This window comes from Tiliqua scincoides, chromosome 1 (assembly GCF_035046505.1).
Source record: "Tiliqua scincoides isolate rTilSci1 chromosome 1, rTilSci1.hap2, whole genome shotgun sequence".
Taxonomy (NCBI): Eukaryota; Metazoa; Chordata; class Lepidosauria; order Squamata; family Scincidae; genus Tiliqua; species Tiliqua scincoides.
In genome coordinates this window covers 108,399,475-108,407,445 of record NC_089821.1, presented here as the reverse complement: position 1 = coordinate 108,407,445, position 7,971 = coordinate 108,399,475, and positions in this window count along the sequence as shown.

Sequence of the window (7,971 nt, the reverse complement as noted above, 5' to 3'; positions counted from 1 at the left end):
TATTCAGGCATATGTTCTATTGAACTTAATGGGACTGATTTCCAACCAAACAGATAGAGGTGGTCCATCCATGAGGCTAGGTCAGTGGTTCTCAAACTGGGGCATCATTACTGCAAACTGGCCGTGATTGTTATTTTGGCTGTCCCTGCATGTTGGGGAGCCCTGCAGGGGCTGGTGTGGGGCTCCCTGCACTCCCAGGAGGCTGCTGCAGGCTGGGGTAAGTCTCAGCAAGCCCCTCCAAAGTGATACAAAGTGGCCCACCGCACCCCAGCACTGTCTGTTCTAGTGGCTGTCTGCTGGTATTCATTTGTATCTTTTTAGATTGTGAGCCCTTTTGGGACAGGGAGCCATTTAGTTATTTGATTTTTCTCTGTAAACCGCTTTGTGAACTTTTAGTTGAAAAGCAGTATATAAATACTGTTATTATTATTATTAATAATAATAATAATTAATAATACAATCCTGGTGATTGCGTCGCTGCCTCCTGCCCTGCCCCTCAAGGACTTAACAGCAGGGCTCGAACTCCCTGGAAGTTTGAGAACCACTGGGCTAGGTGATTCAGGTTGCATCAGCAGTGGATTGTGGGGGGAGGAACATGAAGCCAGTGGATTCAGGATGCCCTTTACTTTCTGCCACCTACTCCCTCCAACGTGCTGCAGATGTGATCTGCTTTCCACCTAAAAGTGAGTAAGAAAACAGATCATCTGCCTCTTACGTTGCTCCTGACTCAGTTTCATCAAACACATAAATGCAGAACTTCCAGTTTGATTTATGCTGACCTTGCAAATGAGCTCCTTCATTTGTGCAGTCTAGTCCTTTTAAATCAAATCAGAAGTCCTGCACTTCTGTGTTTGAAGAAACTGCAACAGGATCAAATGGCTTTTTGGGGAGGGGCAAACTAGTGGCAACAACAAACTGGGGCAGTATTGGGTGGCATTCCCTGAACAAAATGGATCTGCATATGTGATAGTAGTTTATATGTACTTGTTTATTATCTGTTTAAATTATTTGGGTCAAGTTTTGTGTTCATTTACTGAAAAATGCCTCCTGCTTAATAAACATAAATTTGGATTCATTTTTAGGCTGCATCAATCCCTGGCTCTTTTCAGTTTGGTGATATTAAAAATATATCTTTACCAAAAACTAAATTTAATAGTCTTTTCCTTTTCTGTGGGAATTGTATGTCTGTGTAGAGAGCAAGGAATCTTTAACAGAGAATTTTCAGCACCCTCACTAAACTACAACTCCTTGTTTTATTTGGGGAAGGCATGTCAGTTTAAACGGGTAAAAGAATATTGTGTGCAGATTTTGTTTGCAGTGTAGGTACACTGGTCTTTCCAGGCAATCAATTTACAGCATACAGATTCAGTTATCTACCTGTTATCTGAAGGAATCCAAATGTGTATCCTAAAGATTGTCTTACGGTGCAGAGGTACCATGTTTCCCTAGCCAATTACAAGTTTTTTTAGTTGCTAGAAAAAGCTGATCACTCTCCCATCTATCAATCCATTGTGCAAGTATGATATAGAGAGGAAATGTCATGAGCATTGGTTGGATGACCAGTGACACTACTTTTTCATTTCTGCATCGTTATGTGAATTTTTAAAACCATTTCTTTTTGGCTTCCACACAGGCTGAGTGCTTTCCTACTGTACTGGTCAAGTGTGGGTGCATTCTCTTCAATTCCTGCAAAGACTAACTTTAACCAAGTATCACTTCAAACAATTGTCTGTATAAGCCCCCTCTAAGGCATCAAACCTCTGCAAACACACAGAACTTGACAATCAGTGGTCTCCTGATTATTTATGCGGACAATGCAGAAAATGGAATCTGCTTTTTTGCATTATTTAACGTGCATTATTCAAGATTTGGAAGCACAGAGTTGGAAGCAGATGTTCCTGTAAATGCTTCAGAAGTTAGCTGATGGTTTGTCCATTTGCAATGCAACACATAAAGCCTGATCTTAACATCTGTTGTCAGTAAATAAGTGTTTAGAGTGGGTTGTAATCACTTGACCACTATGCCCAAGCAATGAGCAACCTATATTAGAGCTATGAGCTCAAATAAGACATTGAAGCTGCACAGCCAGCACAGGCCTAGGAAGTGAGAACAGAATTTTTACCAGATGTGTCATTGGATTCATATTTGTGAAATGGAGATGGACATGGTGTGGAATAGAACAGTTACATATGCTCATAAACATATCCTGGACCATTGTGTATATGGATGTACCCTGAAACAGGTCTCCTTGAATCCCTGTAGGCCTTCAGGGAGGGACAATAAACTCAACATACACTAGAGCTTATGATTCCGTCTCCAGCTAGGGCTGTGCATGAGAAAATCTGTTAGCTGGATCATAGTGTCAGTTGCTACATCACATTTTGACTGAAGAATAAATACATTATGAAAGGAATTTTACAACACCTGCTTTTTAAAATACTTAGGCTATGGCCTCTAACCCAAGAAAATCAATGGCAAATCTCCCAGATTGATTTGAATAGACCAGTACTGTACCCTAAGTCAAGTGATATTACTGACAGAAATAAAAATAATGTTTTGGTTTAAAACCAGGCTTGATTTTCAATTCAGCAAAAGGCACTATATCTGTAGCATCAAAATCAAGTTATTTGTGATACTGGAAGAAATAGAATTCAGAAGTGACTTCATTTGAGAACAAAATTTTGAGTTAAAGCTGAACTGGTGGAGTTGTGAGAAAATGGATAAACCTTACTGTTGACAGGGTGTGCTGAGGCAGAGAAGAATAGAGTTTTGTCTGTTACAGTAATGTACACCAGCTACTTATAGATGATAGAACTGTGGAGGTTAGAATAAGCTATGGCCATGTAAATGGTTCAGAAGGTCTGAATAGTCAATAGCACATCCTATGATTGACCACAGAGGCCAAGAATGACAAGATATAAGAGTCAGCAGAGCCAATAGAAGTTGCTTGGATTTGAGAGGCACTGTTGTTGGAAGAGGTGGCAGAAGACAAAAAGTCCAGGAAAGAAACTTATGGCTATTGACAGCCCAATCCAGAGCTGCCTGGGGCGTCCAGGCTCGGCGGCACCGAGGAGGGCTGCTGCCGAATCCAGTGCCTCCCGCGCTACCACTCGTTCGTCCCCTTCCCCCGAGTAAGGTAAGCAGCTCTGCAATGGGGCTACTCACTTTACCGCTAACCAAAAGGTTGGCGGTAAAGTAAAGGCGCTCGTGTAGGGCGTGCAGCCCTATATGAGCGCCTTGGATCCTACAGAGCTGAGCTCTGTGGATCTGCCTCCCATCCCTCCCCCAGGCATGCCTCCTGCCCACACCCCCTCCCTGTGTCACACCTCCCCGTCATTCCTCCTCCCTGCCCTCTCTCCGCCCCCGCCAACCTCCCCCTCCCCAGAACGCCTCCTCCCGCCCCGCCCCACCTACTGTTCCGCAGCCCGGCGGTCCAGGAGACCGCCGAGCCGTGGAACCTGGGTGACTGCCCTGTGCTAGCCCAGCACCAGCCAGCGTTGGGCTAGCACAGGCGGCAGGCTGGTGGTGAGCCCCGCAAACGTGCCTCATGGCACGTTTGCGACTGTGCTTGGTGGCACGGACCCGTGCCACTGAGCAGAGGATTGGGCTCTCAGTCCCTGAGGAAGGTGGTGGTGGTAGGAAGGGAGAGCTTAAGAGGCCTTATTATTAATATTTATATGCAGGTTTTCAACAGGAGTAATTCACAAAGCGGTTTACATAGAAACCTGGCCTTCCCAAAAGTTGCTTCTGAATAAAACGTCAGAAGTTGACTACTTGGCGAATCACTTGGATGGTGATTTCTGCCTGATCTGGCTGTTTAACCCATCTATCCCAGCCAGACATCCTCTCCCATGCACACAGATACCATAGCCAACACCTAGTTACAGTAAGTAAAACTATACATAATGCAGTGGGCATTAACTATACAGTGTAACTGATTAGCTACTGTTTTGAATATCACAAACATTAGCCAAGAATGAATATGATACAAATATTATTACAAGCCTGAAATCTTTACTGGGGAATACATCCTACAGTATCGAATGGAAATGACTCCACATTCTGTTTAAACTATTAGAAGTCTGAACAAGCAAATCCACAAACAAATACATATATATGGTAATCTGTGTATGCACATATCTATATAAATATGTATACCCATTTTAAATGTAAATATATTATAAGATTACCCAGTCCTATTACATTTAAAGTTGCATTGACATAAACATTGCAGTGTCTGGAATAATAAAGCAATTGCTTTGATTTCTAGGGGGTCTTGTTAAGATTTTTCCCCCTACTGCATTTTGTGCTACTAGTCAGCTTGTTTGCTCTCTTGGAGAGCAAGTTTGGTTATCTATATTCTGTGTGCAATTACATCCCTAAAATAAGGTTGCATTTTTTAAAACTTCTGCTACTTAAATCAGAACAAAAAGAATGGACTTTGTACTGAAACATTTATACTGTATAAACAAACAATTTTAATAACACAAAGGGTCATTGGATCCAAACCTAATATGCATTTTAGGGCCCAATCCTATCCAATTTTCCACTCTGGGGTAGCCACAGTGCAGCCCAGTGGTAAAGGAACAAATATTCCCATACCTTGAGAAGGCCCCAGTGATTGCCCACCCACCACAGGATGCAACACACACCCCACTGGCACAACTACACCAGCACTGGAAAATTGGATAGGATTGGGCCCTCAGTCATTTGGTAATACAGGATGAGTACCCCTTATCGGGAATTCTGAAATATGGAACTTTTTTGAATGCCAACTTGTCTTTAAAAAAAAACCAAAAACCTTTTTGCCTAAAGAAATAAAAATCACAAACTGTGTTTCATTCACAGACTTTATTTCATGCACAAAACTATTTTAAAAATTGTATAAAATTATCTTCAGGCTAGTTTTTAAAGGGTATATGAAATGTAAATGAATTTTCTGTTTAGATTTGGGCCCCATCTCCAAGATCTCTCATTATGTATATGCAAGTATTCCGAAATACAGAAAAATCCAAAACACTTCTGGTCACAAGCATTTTGGATAAGGGATGGTGAAGCTTATCAATTAAAGAGATTAGTGAATGAGGGTGCAATCCTGACCCCTTATGTCAGTGCTTTCCAGCACTGACAAGGCAATACAGGTTTGAGGTAAGGGAACAAACATTCCCTTACTTTGAGGAGGCCTCCGTGAGCGCCGCCCAACTGCAGGATGCAGCACATGCCCCATTGGCACCGCTATGCCAGTGCTGGAAAGCACTGACATAAGGGGTTAGGATTGCACCCTGAGTAAAACTATGATAGATATTTGATTTAGAACTTCCAGTTTGATTCCCATTGTCTAATCACTACATAACACAATAGAAGAATGGCAGAAACTGAGATGGGAGACATCTGCTTACAGCCAGCAGTTGCCTGTTTGGAAGTTGTGGTGAATGGCAGTCAGGAGGGGTGGCTGCTGTGGGGGTTGGCTGCTAAAAAACCAGCATGCTGAGCATGGGGCCCTATGCAGCCCCCAGGACTGCTGCTTGTGTGGGCAGATATTGTGGTGAGTTTGCACCCTCCCCCTTATGCTTACCTGGCTAGAGCAGTTGGGGCAGGGAGCCTGCAGGGAGAGAACTGAACACAAATGTTATCAGTCAGCATCTCTGTGTGCAAGCCCATTCTCAGTACTTAGGGATGGACTGTTAATTGATGGAATGTTTATCTATGCACAAAGTGCTCCCCGCCACCTATGTCGCCACATCAGAGGGTGGGTGACATGGCCCCACACCACACACCCTGTTCTCTGGGGGAATGTGGGTCTTGGGGATGGGCTTATAAGGGGAAGTGGGTGTGCCAGCTGCTGGAGTTGGGCCATATCCTATGCTGGGGTAGTGGCTGAGCCAGGCTGCAGGTGTTGTGTTTTTTCCACTGGTAGCACTCGTATGGGTCCCCATGGGACTCCTTGAATCTGCAGTAGCTCTGTTGCCGGCACAGCAACTATCGACAAAAGGGGGCATGTCCATCCTGTGTATGAGGGTTAGGATTTAGCACTGCTCTGTGCCATGCCCCGGCACACCCCCTGCCCCGGCACACCCCCTGCACCGGCACAGCAACTCTTCTGAACCAGGGTGCTAAGGCAACTTTCGGTGGTTCCCATGCTGTGCCTGTCAGTGGCCCTATGCCAGTGTAACTGCTGTTGCGCCACCATATCTGCATTTCTTTTTTTTTCCTTTTAATAATAATTTTATTTTTAAAACATGAAAAATTAACAAATACAAACTGAAAATAAAAATACAAATACAGAGCAGATATTGAAAGTTGTATGGCAAGTGAGGAATTCTGAATCAACATTTCTTTTTTTATTCCTCTACAAAATCATATAACATTAGGTATCATATCTTAAACAGTCTATTGGTATGTCTAAAATGCATTTTCAACCACATGAAAGAGAAAGAAAAAGAAGAAAAAATAGTTTTATATATCAATTCTTTACTCATCAAATCCATAACTAATTAAACCCATTTTCCCCTTCGCACACAGGAAGTCCATTAGAAACAATTCGTTTCTAATTGTTAATAAAAGTCTTTAACAACTTCTTAAGCAAAATTGTAAGTTTGTCCATTTCAGCTAAATCCAGTATCTTTACCCACCATTCTTCAACTGATGGTATCTCTGAAACTTTCCAGTTCTTAGCATACAATATTCTTGCCCTGTTATATATATACGTATATAAAAATAGTTTCAAAATCTTTCTGCCTCCAATCATCAAATATTCCCAACAAAAAAGCTTCTGGGTTCATTTGCAAATTTATCTTAAGTATCAATTGCATTTGCTGGTGTATCAAAGTCCAATATTTTTTCGCTTTGGTACAAGTCCACCACATATGATAAAACTATCCTTCTTATTGTTGGCATATCTGTATTTCTACCAATGCATTTGCAGGTTAGGATAGCACTCAAAGTCTTGTTTTCATAAGTTGCTTGCTCAGTCTTTTCTAGCCAGAGGAAAGATCTATCTCCTCTCATCCCTGGCAACTTCTCAGAGCAAGTGTAGGTATCTAGGAGTTGGGCTCTGCCAGGACAGCTGTCTCCTTGGATTGTTCTTCTAACTAGTGACTGTCTTTAATAACAACAGTATATAAAAATAGTTTTGCTGGGGCTGATCAAGGACTTATTTGCCTCAGTATCATAGTAACTGAGGCTGGACAGGGTCCCTGGGGCTCATAAACAGAGCCCACCCTAAAAAGCAGTCAGTGAATTTGTGTCGCACTGTTGAACAATAGCTTTATTCAAGAAAGGTGTCTTAACCTACATCCAAGGGGCTGACCGAAAAACTACACACTTCCAGTTTTTCACTACAGGTCCAGCCTATTTATACACGGATTTGACTCAACATGAATGGCCCCTGCAAATGAGAAAGAATGTGCTGATCCCTGGAGAAGGGGAAAAATGCATCCCTTAAAAATCAGTTTTAAAAACTGAACAGTTCTTTAACAACAGCCTCCTTAATATGAGAGAGAGAGAGAGAGAGAGAGAGAGAGAGAGAGAGAGAGCAGCAGCAGGCCAACAATCCATCAATCCTTCTCTCTCCTGCGGACCCCTCCCTTCCCCCAGTACATGAAAGAAAGGTGATCATTTTGCTTTGGTGAAGGGAGGGGCTGAGTGCTGATGGATTGTCTTCTTAATGGCTCTTATCTTAGAGTCAAAAGGTCAGCAAGGCTGTTTTTCAATCACTGGAGCAAAGAAACTTTGTTTTTTTAAATGGATTTGCTATAGTGCGTTTTTTTAATCCACATGAGTGCTTGGAATGGAACCCACGAGAATAATTAGTCTCAACCTGTATTTTTCATTCTGAATGAAAAATTCTGAATGAAACCGTCTTTTAACGGTTTCAGCTGTATAAGTCCAATTACTTTCCCATTCTAGTCATGACATTTCAACATTGTCCTCCCTTTCATTGGGAGCACCTATTACTTGTGCCCCACCTTT